Genomic DNA, 14,095 nt, shown 5'->3' with positions numbered 1-14,095 from the left:
TTTTTAATTTAAAAATTAAAAAATAATTACACCATTACTAATTCAATTCTATATTAATATCTACTAAACTATATATAAAATATTAATTTTCGCGAACCATTTAGGTCACGGAAATTCCAAAATATGGCATCAGTAAGGAGAGTTGTGCAAATAATGTAAATACACAGAACCCCATCCAAAATTTCTTTAGCTAAAAGTATTCATCATTTTCTATTTTATATGTACTAACAACATTCCATTTTTCTATAATTTCGATTAAAAAATTCCAAAATCTGAGTTAAAATAGGTCGAATACCCAAAATAAACATTTTCTGATTGGTTGAAGTACTGTGGCGTCGATGATAAGCATAGCAAGCCTCGATATAAAGCACACGCTTCACAGGAATAAGGAGAGTTTTACAAATAATGTGAATACACAGATCCTCCATCCTATTTATGTTTTGCTGAAAATGTTGCAGTGTTCATCATTTCTGTTTTGATTCTGCTAACAACATTCCATTTTTTCTATAATTCTGATTTAAAGATGTGGAAACCCGTAATAAAAATAGATGGCCTCAATGATTTAAAAGCAACGTAAAAAAATCCGTTAATAGAAACATGTTGAACTTCGACCCTGAGTTCAACCGGGGTTAATAAACCGATTCACAAATAAAGATCTCCTTGCGCTTAAATGTAATTCTTAGTGAAGTATACGGGTAAATTCGTTTACGGAAATTTATACACACTTTATCATTAATATATTACCAGGCTTTTGCATATTCACGTTTTTTTATGTTCAACTTTAGTCAAATACAATTCTATACATTTTTTTTTACGTAAAGCAATAGGAGTAAGAATATTATTTCGCGCCAATTTAACCAGCATCATCACCATTATCAAAATTATTTACCGTTATCTTTGTGAAATTTCAGTTATATAGTTTATTAATTAGAGAAATTTTGGTAAGTATTACTTATTAATGTTAAGGTTCTACTGATGTGCTTCTCTAGACCTTTTTGACGGTCAGTTTTATCCCATTTATCTCAATATTATCCCCGATGAAAGAAATGTCAACCCGACCTATTCGTGTCAAAAGTGAAAATCGATTTATTTGATGAACTAATTTCTTCATAAACTGTACATGCATTATTTCTGTATTATTTGATAACCAATCACATTCACGTTGCATGTTTGCATGATAATGGGTTATGTAATTATGTATTAGTGGATTGTAAGGGCGTTGCAACATGTGAGGTCTGCGCGTGATCACGTGACATTATTTGTAAACACACATGCTCCCCGTGTAACACGTGTCTGTATTATCCTTTCAAAGTGTTATGAATATTTCAATCACTTTTTAAGGTCTTTCCTCTCCGCGAGGAAAGACCTTATTGTTTTTCTCCTGTTTTTTTTTTCATCCAGCATTTGTTTAACATGGCCTCCCCTTGTTTCTATTGGAGTTATCAAGACCAAATATGGACCATCGGTAGACCTCATCATAAAGTATTACCAGATGAGGCTGTGTAGGATTTTTCATCATCCCCTTTAGAAGTTATCTCCCTTTTATTGGTTTTTTTTCGACATGGACCCCCTCGTTGTTTTTGAAGATATCATGACCTTATTTGGACAATAGTTAGATCTCATCATGATGTGTTACCATATGAGGCTGCTAAGGATTTCATCATTCCCTATGAGAGTTATGTCCCCTTGAAGCAATTTCTTTCTTTTACATTTTTCTCAAAAAGTATTCAAGATAGAATCGATTTGAAAACGGCAACATGTACAGGACCAGATGGCAATGTTAATTAACATATACAATCATTTTGTTGTTAACCCTTATAAGGAGTTATTTCCCTTGAAAAAATATAAACAATTTTTGAAAAATTGTATCTCGAGAACCGGAAGTCGTAAAGACTTGGGACCTACACCAATAATCTTCAGTTCATGTGACCTTTAATTTGCACCCAAGGTCAAAGGTCACCGAGTGCAAAAAAAAATTAAGCTGCAATTTCAAGCTTTCATATTAAGAAAACGATAAGAGTTTGCTGCATACTTACAGTGTATAAAATGTTCATCTCGACGAGCTCTACATTTTATACACTGACCTCAAAAGAGTCCGACTATCTGTTCAAAAGTTACGACGGGATGATTCTTAAAAGTATAGTATTGTGTGTATATCTTTTTAAAGGTAACAGATATCAATCTACTATAAACTGCAAAGATGATCAGTAGTTCAAGACCTTCAATTTGAGGTCAATGTCAGGTCATGATGAAATTTCACCTTGACCTTCACATTTTACTATGACCATGACCTTGTAATATTTGAAAGGTCAAGTGGTCCTGAGTTGAATGGTGATAGTCCCATGTCTCTACGACTTCCGGTTCTCAAGTTTTGTATTGCATCATATATTTGATGATTAATTGTGACCTTGGTGAACTTTGAAATTGTCCCAATTCTTTTTCTATAATGTTGTCCTTCAACTGTAGATCATTTATCATTTAACAGATTTGAGATATCTATTGTCGTTTTAGAGATAATGCAGTTTGGAGTTTTCGAGCGGAGGCATGTATTTCTGAATCATCAAGAGCTTACCACTTCAAATGTTTTATAAATTGAAGAGGTTGACATAGTTATATGTTTGACCAAATACCAAAAACATTCCATGGAAAAAAAACACCAAAAAATCAATTTGAAATTTTCAAGTTTTGCATTGACTATTTAAGTTTCATAACTTCTATTTATGAGGGGCCTAATGGGGGGGGGGGGGGGGTCTCATCACGATTCACGAGTCACAGAAAATAAATTTCCATGATCACGGATCACGAAAATATAAAAAGAGTATCACCAATCAATCTCGATAATAGAGATTCAGAAGCTGGTTGTTTGGTGCAATTAAGCTACAATCAAATACATTACTGGCTCATTACTTGTTTAAATGTTGAATTCTCCCAGGTTCTAAATTAAATCGTTAAAAACAGTCACATTCTGACTTTTTTTATTGTATAATAATAATATTTCATAGAAATGTTTTACTGGCGTAAATACCATGGAACCACATCTGTGTTTTATCTTGAGGCTTAACTAAGAGATTATAAAGTATATATATTTATTTTGTCAATAAAATTTACTGCTGAGCCTGATTGTTCTCCCACTCCTGCTGGTTGTCCCTTGAAGAAAACTAAGACATTCTGGGGTGTCAATAACATTGTCCGTTTCTTCAGTGTAGTCCACATCTGATTCTGAATCATATTCAGAAACTTGATCATAGTCCGTGTTACTCAGAAACTTGATCATAGTCCGTGTTACCTCTTCGGCTATTGAAGGAAATGTGATTTTTTCACTTGTGGTACTGTAAGTTGCATTTTTGTACATATTAAGTGGTAATGTGCCAGTGTTGTACATTGTCGTTTGCTGTCGTACTGATCTTTGTCGAACACACTTTCCGAAGTCCTGGGCCCATTCACGCATTTCTCGTTCCTGGTCCTTTGACAGCAGGGCTTTTGGTTTCAAGTGCTCCATAGCACTCAGGGACGACAATGGCATGTCATTTTCAGGAATAGGGTAATAAGAGGAGCGATGCGTAAAGTAGTAGGCAGCCCACAGGACACTCCTTTTTATTCCCTCATACACCGTATTGCTTAAGTTCCGGGCATGTTCTAACATAGTTGGTAATTGGCATTTGAAATGTCCAAGAGCATGTAAGTTTTCAACGCATACAGTGAGACAAGACAACATGTTAATGGGAATTGACGAATTAATTGACGTTATTTGACTTTGCAAATAACTCAGTTCACTATGGATCATGTCTACGGACTTCAAAGTTTTCGATGATATGGTTCCATCTGGCCCATTAAGTTGTCTGTCTGTGTCTAGAATAACTTGAACGCTTCGTACAGTTTCATGGAGATAGTCCGATAACCGTCGAACCAGGTCTTTTGCTTCCTCAAGATTAGCCCTTTCGACATTCTGATGTTTGAAATGTACCCCAAAAGCTTGATACAGCAATTTCAAATGTGTCAAAAACCTGACAGAACCTTTCATGTCTGTAATAACCTTCACACAACCGGTTTGGGCATCGCAAACAAATATGTTTTTCATTTCAGTACAGAGGGAGAAAAGCTGAGAAAATGAAGCTTTGTCACAAGGTCCATTATCATTACCTATTTGTCCAGTACCAGCTACAACTCTAACACTCATTGCGGCACACTCATACCACTAAAATTATAGGAAGTAGCCCCCCCCCCCCGGGATATATATATGGCATATAACATATATTTATATATTTAATATAGATATTCATAGATGTGGCAGGGTCAGATAAACAGTGGGGTCGGATCAACTGGGGCCGGCGGATGGACTAAGGGCTGAATCGACCTTATAAATAAATACATACATTATTATAGCAGTGACAATTTTTAATACCTTGTAAACTACACCCTTTTTCTATTTCGGGAAGCTCCAACTCCCATGTCGCCTGCGTGGAAATGCCGTATGTTTTGACACCTTCTTTGGTCTTCTCCAATCTACTTATTTTCACTTCCACTTCTTTGCTCAAACCTCTTTGGAGAGCTTCCTCCACAAGTCCAGTCTGTTCTTTTAAAATTGAACAAAAAGTTCTGAAAACGTTCACATCCGTTTTTTTAACACTGACCCTCTTTCTCTCTTTTCCTCCAAAAAATTTATTTTCCTGTCCAAAACAGGTTGGATCTACATAAAATATCACAACCTCGACAATGTTATTGCTGTGGCTCTCAGCCATGGGGGCTGCCATAGCTTGCACTAATAAATGACCTAATTGCACTTTTAAAACTATCGCGCCACTTCAACTTTTTAAGCCAAGAAAGACAACTCAATGGAACTATTTATTTCCGTAATGAAAAAAAAATCACGAGAACGAAAAATATGTCTCAATCACGAAGAACGAACATAAAATTCCAATGAAAACGATTCACGAACAATGGTTTCATCACGAATCACGAAAAATAAATCTGTAGAAAAACGGATCACGATAGCGAAAATGCGCCGATAACGAAGAACGGAAATAACCCATCAGCCCCCTCATTTATATAATTGATATTGCATCATTATTTGCACTTTGTCAAATGTGGTCATCTGATATATCAAATTGAAGGTCTTAATAAACTCTACTTAAAAATGAAAATTTTAAACCCCCTTTTCATCCCAGGAGGACGGGTGGGGTCATTTAGTGCAAAAATTCAAATTTCTCAGATGGTAAGGTTGTCGCATATCAAATGAAAGAACATAAAGCGTACATTTCAAATTTCAAATTGACGTCTCCCAAAAATGGGTTGGATGGGGTCATTGAGTGCAAAAAATAAATGTTCTTTTAAGGTAGGGTTGTTGTATATCAAATGAAAGGTCATGATGTGTACATTTGTAATATCAAATTCCCGACCTCCAAAAATTTGTTGGATAGGGTTATTAAGTGCAAAAATTAAACTTTCAAGAACATGGTGTTGTCTCATATCAAACGAAAGCTCATCTACTCTGTTCCATATATCATAATTCCGATCTCAAAAATGTAGACGGATGAGGTCATTAAGTGTAAAAAGCGAAAAGTTTCAGAAGGTGTGCTTGTCGTATATCAAACGAAAGGTCGTACAAAGTACAATACGAAAACATCACTTTTACAGGAAAGACCTTTCAATTGTTTTACAAACAATTGAGATACTAGTTTATGATACATTTTCTGTTTTTAAGTTTGCATATCAGTAGTCAAAGTGAATTAGACATAGTTCTGAGTTGTGTGGGTTTTTTTAGCATTAGAAGGTACATGTAAGTCTAAATAACTTCATAAGTCATTATTTAACTGAAGTCTAAACAGATGACTCAACTTTCCCTCTAATTCTCCCTCTATTTTTGAAACCTGCATACCAAATTAAAGGGCATTTGCTCCCCTTGAACACTATTTGGCCCCGTCCCTGTCATTTCCCTTTGTCAATAAAATTTACTGCTGAGCCTGATTGTTCTCCCACTCCTGCTGGTTGTCCCTTGAAGAAAACTAAGACATTCTGGGGTGTCAATAACATTGTCCGTTTCTTCAGTGTAGTCCACATCTGATTCTGAATCATATTCAGAAACTTGATCATAGTCCGTGTTACTCAGAAACTTGATCATAGTCCGTGTTACCTCTTCGGCTATTGAAGGAAATGTGATTTTTTCACTTGTGGTACTGTAAGTTGCATTTTTGTACATATTAAGTGGTAATGTGCCAGTGTTGTACATTGTCGTTTGCTGTCGTACTGATCTTTGTCGAACACACTTTCCGAAGTCCTGGGCCCATTCACGCATTTCTCGTTCCTGGTCCTTTGACAGCAGGGCTTTTGGTTTCAAGTGCTCCATAGCACTCAGGGACGACAATGGCATGTCATTTTCAGGAATAGGGTAATAAGAGGAGCGATGCGTAAAGTAGTAGGCAGCCCACAGGACACTCCTTTTTATTCCCTCATTCACCGTATTGCTTAAGTTCCGGGCATGTTCTAACATAGTTGGTAATTGGCATTTGAAATGTCCAAGAGCATGTAAGTTTTCAACGCATACAGTGAGACAAGACAACATGTTAATGGGAATTGACGAATTAATTGACGTTATTTGACTTTGCAAATAACTCAGTTCACTATGGATCATGTCTACGGACTTCAAAGTTTTCGATGATATGGTTCCATCTGGCCCATTAAGTTGTCTGTCTGTGTCTAGAATAACTTGAACGCTTCGTACAGTTTCATGGAGATAGTCCGATAACCGTCGAACCAGGTCTTTTGCTTCCTCAAGATTAGCCCTTTCGACATTCTGATGTTTGAAATGTACCCCAAAAGCTTGATACAGCAATTTCAAATGTGTCAAAAACCTGACAGAACCTTTCATGTCTGTAATAACCTTCACACAACCGGTTTGGGCATCGCAAACAAATATGTTTTTCATTTCAGTACAGAGGGAGAAAAGCTGAGAAAATGAAGCTTTGTCACAAGGTCCATTATCATTACCTATTTGTCCAGTACCAGCTACAACTCTAACACTCATTGCGGCACACTCATACCACTAAAATTATAGGAAGTAGCCCCCCCCCCCCCCCCGGGATATATATATGGCATATAACATATATTTATATATTTAATATAGATATTCATAGATGTGGCAGGGTCAGATAAACAGTGGGGTTGGATCAACTGGGGCCGGCGGATGGACTAAGGGCTGAATCGACCTTATAAATAAATACATACATTATTATAGCAGTGACAATTTTTAATACCTTGTAAACTACACCCTTTTTCTATTTCGGGAAGCTCCAACTCCCATGTCGCCTGCGTGGAAATGCCGTATGTTTTGACACCTTCTTTGGTCTTCTCCAATCTACTTATTTTCACTTCCACTTCTTTGCTCAAACCTCTTTGGAGAGCTTCCTCCACAAGTCCGGTCTGTTCTTTTAAAATTGAACAAAAATTTCTGAAAACGTTCACATCCGTTTTTTTAACACTGACCCTCTTTCTCTCTTTTCCTCCAAAAAATTTATTTTCCTGTCCAAAACAGGTTGGATCTACATAAAATATCACAACCTCGACAATGTTATTGCTGTGGCTCTCAGCCATGGGGGCTGCCATAGCTTGCACTAATAAATGACCTAATTGCACTTTTAAAACTATCGCGCCACTTCAACTTTTTAAGCCAAGAAAGACAACTCAATGGAACTCTTTATTTCCGTAATGAAAAAAAAATCACGAGAACGAAAAATATGTCTCAATCACGAAGAACGAACATAAAATTCCAATGAAAACGATTCACGAACAATGGTTTCATCACGAATCACGAAAAATAAATCTGTAGAAAAACGGATCACGATAGCGAAAATGCGCCGTTAACGAAGAACGGAAATAACCCATCAGCCCCCTCATTTATATAATTGATATTGCATCATTATTTGCACTTTGTCAAATGTGGTCATCTGATATATCAAATTGAAGGTCTTAATAAACTCTACTTAAAAATGAAAATTTTAAACCCCCTTTTCATCCCAGGAGGACGGGTGGGGTCATTTAGTGCAAAAATTCAAATTTCTCAGATGGTAAGGTTGTCGCATATCAAATGAAAGAACATAAAGCGTACATTTCAAATTTCAAATTGACGTCTCCCAAAAATGGGTTGGATGGGGTCATTGAGTGCAAAAAATAAATGTTCTTTTAAGGTAGGGTTGTTGTATATCAAATGAAAGGTCATGATGTGTACATTTGTAATATCAAATTCCCGACCTCCAAAAATTTGTTGGATAGGGTTATTAAGTGCAAAAATTAAACTTTCAAGAACATGGTGTTGTCTCATATCAAACGAAAGCTCATCTACTCTGTTCCATATATCATAATTCCGATCTCAAAAATGTAGACGGATGAGGTCATTCAGTGTAAAAAGCGAAAAGTTTCAGAAGGTGTGCTTGTCGTATATCAAACGAAAGGTCGTACAAAGTACAATACGAAAACATCACTTTTACAGGAAAGACCTTTCAATTGTTTTACAAACAATTGAGATACTAGTTTATGATACATTTTCTGTTTTTAAGTTTGCATATCAGTAGTCAAAGTGAATTAGACATAGTTCTGAGTAGTGTGGGTTTTTTTTAGCATTAGAAGGTACATGTAAGTCTAAATAACTTCATAAGTCATTATTTAACTGAAGTCTAAACAGATGACTCAACTTTTCCTCTAATTTTTCCTCTATTTTTGAAACCTGCATACCAAATTAAAGGGCATTTGCTCCCCTTGAACACTATTTGGCCCCGTCCCTGTCATTTCCCTTTAAATTTGCTCAAAAGTCATATTTTTAGTCCATTTACAGTAACGGCTGATTTGTAATTTTACCATCTTAACTGTAATTTTCATATTTCATATTGAACACATTTGACCATTCAGTATGAGTTCCTATGTATTTTTGTCTTATATGAAGGAGGTTTTAGGTAATGTTTCCCTAAACACCTTATTGCTATTTGTCTGTATGGATTGTTAAAACCACAAAATCAAATATCGATGAATATGCAAGTTTTCAACAATCCAGGAGAATTGACATCCACGAAAAATATAGGAATCCTCAGTAAGATAACTCCCCTTTAGGTTTTGATAAATTTTGTATATGACATTAGGAAGTTATAAAACTTTATTCTTTGAATATGTTTCAAGCATATTACATGCATGCTCAGCACCGCGTTTTATCAGGAATTTTATAATTTATGTCTTAAAATTCGGGTTTTATCCATTCTAATAGGTGGATTTTCAAGTTAATGAGAAAAATGCTATGTTCACTAATTCAGCAATGCTTTAACTGTTGTGAATGTGAGCTCCCTTCAGCTATTATTAGAATCTTGATTTACATCGTTCCTTTTCAATGTAAGAGTTCTCCTTTCATTCAAAAGGTAGATTTCCATGTTTGCTGGTCACTTGACTAGAAACTGCATTCAGTGATATTTTTTGTATCAATTTACACCTGAATTTCAGATTTTTCCTTATTACCAATCACTAAAATAAATGTCATTTAATACGTAATAAATACATGTAGTATTGTATGTAACTATCATATTCATGTTTTTTATTTGACATTATGAAAGTACTATTGAGATCCAGGATTCTGACTTGAATAAACAGTGTTTGTAACACACATGGTTTTATCCGTTTCTTTCCCTTCCCTTAAAAAATATAAAACAACACGTATAATAATTTATTGCGTCCGAAGCGCTTTTCTGGATTTACATTCATCAGGAACGCTCAAAGCCAAACATTTGAAATCCGAAGATGTATAAGTACCGACAATCGTTGAAGAGCTATATGTAAAAGTATCTTTCAGTTTGAAACTACCTGACAATCATACTGAGTTCACACCTAATTTGAATTGGATTGACATTAACTAATTTGAATTAGTTTAATTCACATTTGAAACAGTTTACATTAACAAACACATAGTTCAAATGCGAATCGAATGCAAGTGAATTGTTTGTCTATCTATGGTCAACATGTTGGGGTATGACTATAAACCACTTTTAAGAAACATTGTTGAATTTTATTTATGGAAGCTTACTTTTCATTTATATAAATTTAAGATTAATATTTCTGAGATGTAGGTTATGGATTGTCTCTACTATAAAGGGGGAGGATTCCCAGTTATTTAATATATTTAATTATTTAATTAATTTGTATTCAGGCGCGTAGCTCCCTATACGCCAACACGCAGTTGCGTGCACATCAATTCAGCATGCAAAAAAAATATGTCAAAATTAAATTTATAGCATTCGGCATGCAAAAAAAAAAATGTCAAAATAAAAATTTAAAGGAAACACAAATATGTTGTTTATAATAAACGAATCGTTTAAAAATTGTATGTTTTCGAATATCATAAATACAGCTGTGAAAATGAATAATCAATCCCTTGCTTTAATGAAAATGAAAAATCTTGCTTCAATAGTGCAGAAAATGAATAATTTGTCCTCTTAGATTACAAAAATAAATAAGCGATCAAAAACAAATCCTCCTGCCCCCTCCAGAATATCAAATGGCCGACCCCTAAGTTTATATATAGGATTTTTTTTCTGCGACAAGTGACTCAAACCATGTATTAAGATTTTGGATAAAGGACCACAATAGGTAAAAGTCCAATTTAAAATTAAATGTTTTAAGTTCTTAGACTACATTTATTCTGTTTCAGAAACCTATTCTGTTTTGACTATTTGATCACAATCCAAATTCAGAGCTGTATCAGGCTTTAATGTTGTGTCCATACTTGCCCCAACTGTTCAGGGTTCGGCCTCTGCTGTAGTATCAAGCTGCGCCCTGTGGAGCATCTGGTTTATTTGAAGGGTAGATGTTCCCGACCTGTTTATTAGTGGAATTGTGAATCAGGCCATTACTCTTCTCAATTGTATTAATGCATTAGAGCATAAAGATTTGGAAAAATAGCCACTGCCTTTGAATTATTACTTTGTTTAGCAAATCGATTTTGGAAAATGTAAAAAAAGGATTCATTGAACCATTTGAATGAATTATATTTCATTTTCACAGGTGACTATATAATTTCATGCACTTTATGTACAAATAGAGAGCAGTACTATTTATACTGCACTCGTTCTATTTGAGCAGCCAAAATGCGTTGACTTTATATTTCTATGTCATATACAGTTACTGACCCGATATCCCTTTTCCTCATGAATAATTAAATAGAAGTTGCCGAAATAATATTTAATTATTCGTACGACCTCTTCAACCTGTTCTTGTTTCCAATGCATACAACGATGCGTGGAACGACTTAGCCTTGTTGCTTTTGCCATTACTGGAAAAACATATTTCATTTGTTAATATTTTTTGTTTGCAACCTATAAATCATTATGCGTTATGCTTATGGCTGATATTTAAGTCCATACTCAAACAATTTCGTTCACCATCGAGTGTGGGTTTCAACAGGTAAATGTACTTTTCATTGTGTTGTATATTTCTCCGCGAGCATGATATGAGGCCTTTTAAAAGGGGCAAATAAATAACCTTAACGCATTAAACAACAATTAGAAATGTTTTTTTAGATTGCAGTATAAAGACAATAATGGTCCCGAAACACAGCCTCGCATTTCCCCGTGTCTAAGCCTCATCCTTATATCGTTGATATGTCAAGTCAATGCACTATTATTGCTATATATAATGTACGTAATATATGAATGGCAGTATTTAAAGAAACTAGCGTTCATTCAAATGTTTAATTCTAAATATTGATTTGAGAGTAAATATGAAAAAAAAGATTCGGTATGATAGCCAATAAGACAAATCTCCTCATGAGACCAAATATCACAGAAATTAACAGCTACAGGTCACTGTACGGCCTTCAACAGTGAGCAAAGTGTATACCGCATAGTCGGCTATAAAAAGCCACGAAATGACAAATACAAAACAATTAAAACGAGAAAAATTACGGTCTAATTTATGTATATAACAATGAACGAAAAACAAATACGTAACACAGCAATCATGCATGTATTCTTCCGGAATGAAAATGATTTTCATGAGTGCATATTTGGTTCTTGTGTCTGATGACTTTTATACAAATGTAATGTGTTCTCTGATTATGAAGTACACGTAATGCTATGTACTGTCTATACACATTGTTTTCTTTACTGTATTTTTATTTTTTACTTCTTTACTAGAAAATGCATTTTTTTCTGTGTAAGTAAATCACAGGTTTTCTTTTCATATAATTACATTAGATGTATGTTTCATTATCATATTTTATTCTGATTGGCTAACTGCACATCACGTGTTATTCCGTAAGCAGTTGCATTGCTCAATACAACTTTTCACTCATGATAACACGTGCTCCAACAATAAAGTGCACAGGTGAATTAAATAATAAAATATATAAAATTCGTGTTTTCATGATCATAGCTAAAAAATGTAATTATAAGTATTGAATGCTTCTTTTTGTAACTTTATAGGGTTGTAAAAGCGTTGACCGTGCGTACATTTTTAGAATGAAGCGCTTCCGCGCTTCATACAAAATGTACTTCGGTCAACGCTTTTACACCCCAATAAATTTACAAAAAGAAGCATTCAATTCTTAAATAAAACATAAGATGATGTGGTGTGATCAACTATCTTCATACATCTTTACGACTGTACATTGCTCGCCAAGATATTTTACAGCTTTCAATCTAAATTCCTTCTGACCAAAAAATCATTTATGACTTTAATTTAACTTAGTCTATGCTATACAATTATGTTTGGTTACGTAGTCTGCTTATTTATATTTTGTGAATATCAATTAATATTAGTAAGTTTCTGTTAATAAAGTTTAAAAACAAAACAATAAATATGAACGAGATGCAAGGAATATTTTGCAAGAATAAAATCTTTTGGTGTAATTATTTTAAAAGTACTAGAACGTTAACGTTATAGAAAACTATTTTAACGTTACGCGAAAAATGGCTAAAATACCATTGTACCTTAGTCTTTTCTGACGCCCTGGAAAATTATGCAAACAGAGTTACAGGTCTAATGGTTATCATTTTATGAACTACACTAGTAAGGGATCATTTTTAGTAATTTCGTAAATTTCTGAGACAGGGCCGTTTTTAACCCGTCGTGGCCATACTCCTTTGAAAACCTAATCTTTTATATCTATGGAAGAATTTAGTAAATTTTTTTAAAGTAATTCATGGTACCGGAAACTTACCAGTAATACATGGATAACGTTCGTTAAAATAAAAAAAAACGTCACAACAGACACGGGCATAGCGAAAGAGTTGTGATATATAAACACCGTAAGATGGTGCAAATGGAACATCAACATCCAAAAGGGGAAATTAACAATAGGGAACGAAAAGTTGACCCTTTTATCGTAAATTTTAGTGTGGAGTTTTCCACGTAAATATAACCAGGAAGATTTGGACAATTAGGACTTAGATATAAATCAAGTTCAGACAATATATTTTAAGTGCTATAGTGACAATTTATTAATCCTTTTATCAAACCTTTTACATTTCTTTGTGTCTAATTAATTCTATTGTTAAATATATGTTTGTCGTGATGGAAATCACTCTGACCATGACAAGTTAATCCGTTGGACACTAATCCTTTTCTATAGTAACTGTTTTTATATATGCTTTTGTATGTTATTTTGTAGTCAGTTTAGGTCTTAGGTCTGGTACTGTCCGGACCTTGCTAATAAAGTTTAAAGTATTGGTATTCCGTCTTTGAATCACTATAACACGGAAAACGCCCGGTTATATAAAACCGAAATATCTTAACCTAGAAAAGGACAGTTATTACCGTTTAAATTTGATTTATTTAAGGTACGTTCCTTTGGTTAAATTTCAGCAGTATATTCAGTAAATTCTTGATTAATTAATGAAAAAAAATCATCAAGATAACGGCCAGTGCAATTTGGACGGTTCTTTACTGAGTTTGGTCAAACACTGATTCATAACAGTACAAAAACAAGGCTGCTATTAAAGGGATGCAATTAGTCGGTCCATTGGAATGCCTTCAACCTGCGGATAAACTTTGTTGCCGAAAAGTACATTACTATTATCAACTTAAAGGAGAAAATTAACAACTTCTATCATCTCATCAAACCTCTTAA

The sequence above is a fragment of the Mytilus galloprovincialis genome, chromosome 3 (genome assembly GCF_965363235.1).
Source record: "Mytilus galloprovincialis chromosome 3, xbMytGall1.hap1.1, whole genome shotgun sequence".
In the NCBI taxonomy this organism is placed as follows: Eukaryota; Metazoa; Mollusca; class Bivalvia; order Mytilida; family Mytilidae; genus Mytilus; species Mytilus galloprovincialis.
This window is presented reverse-complemented; position numbering follows the sequence as displayed.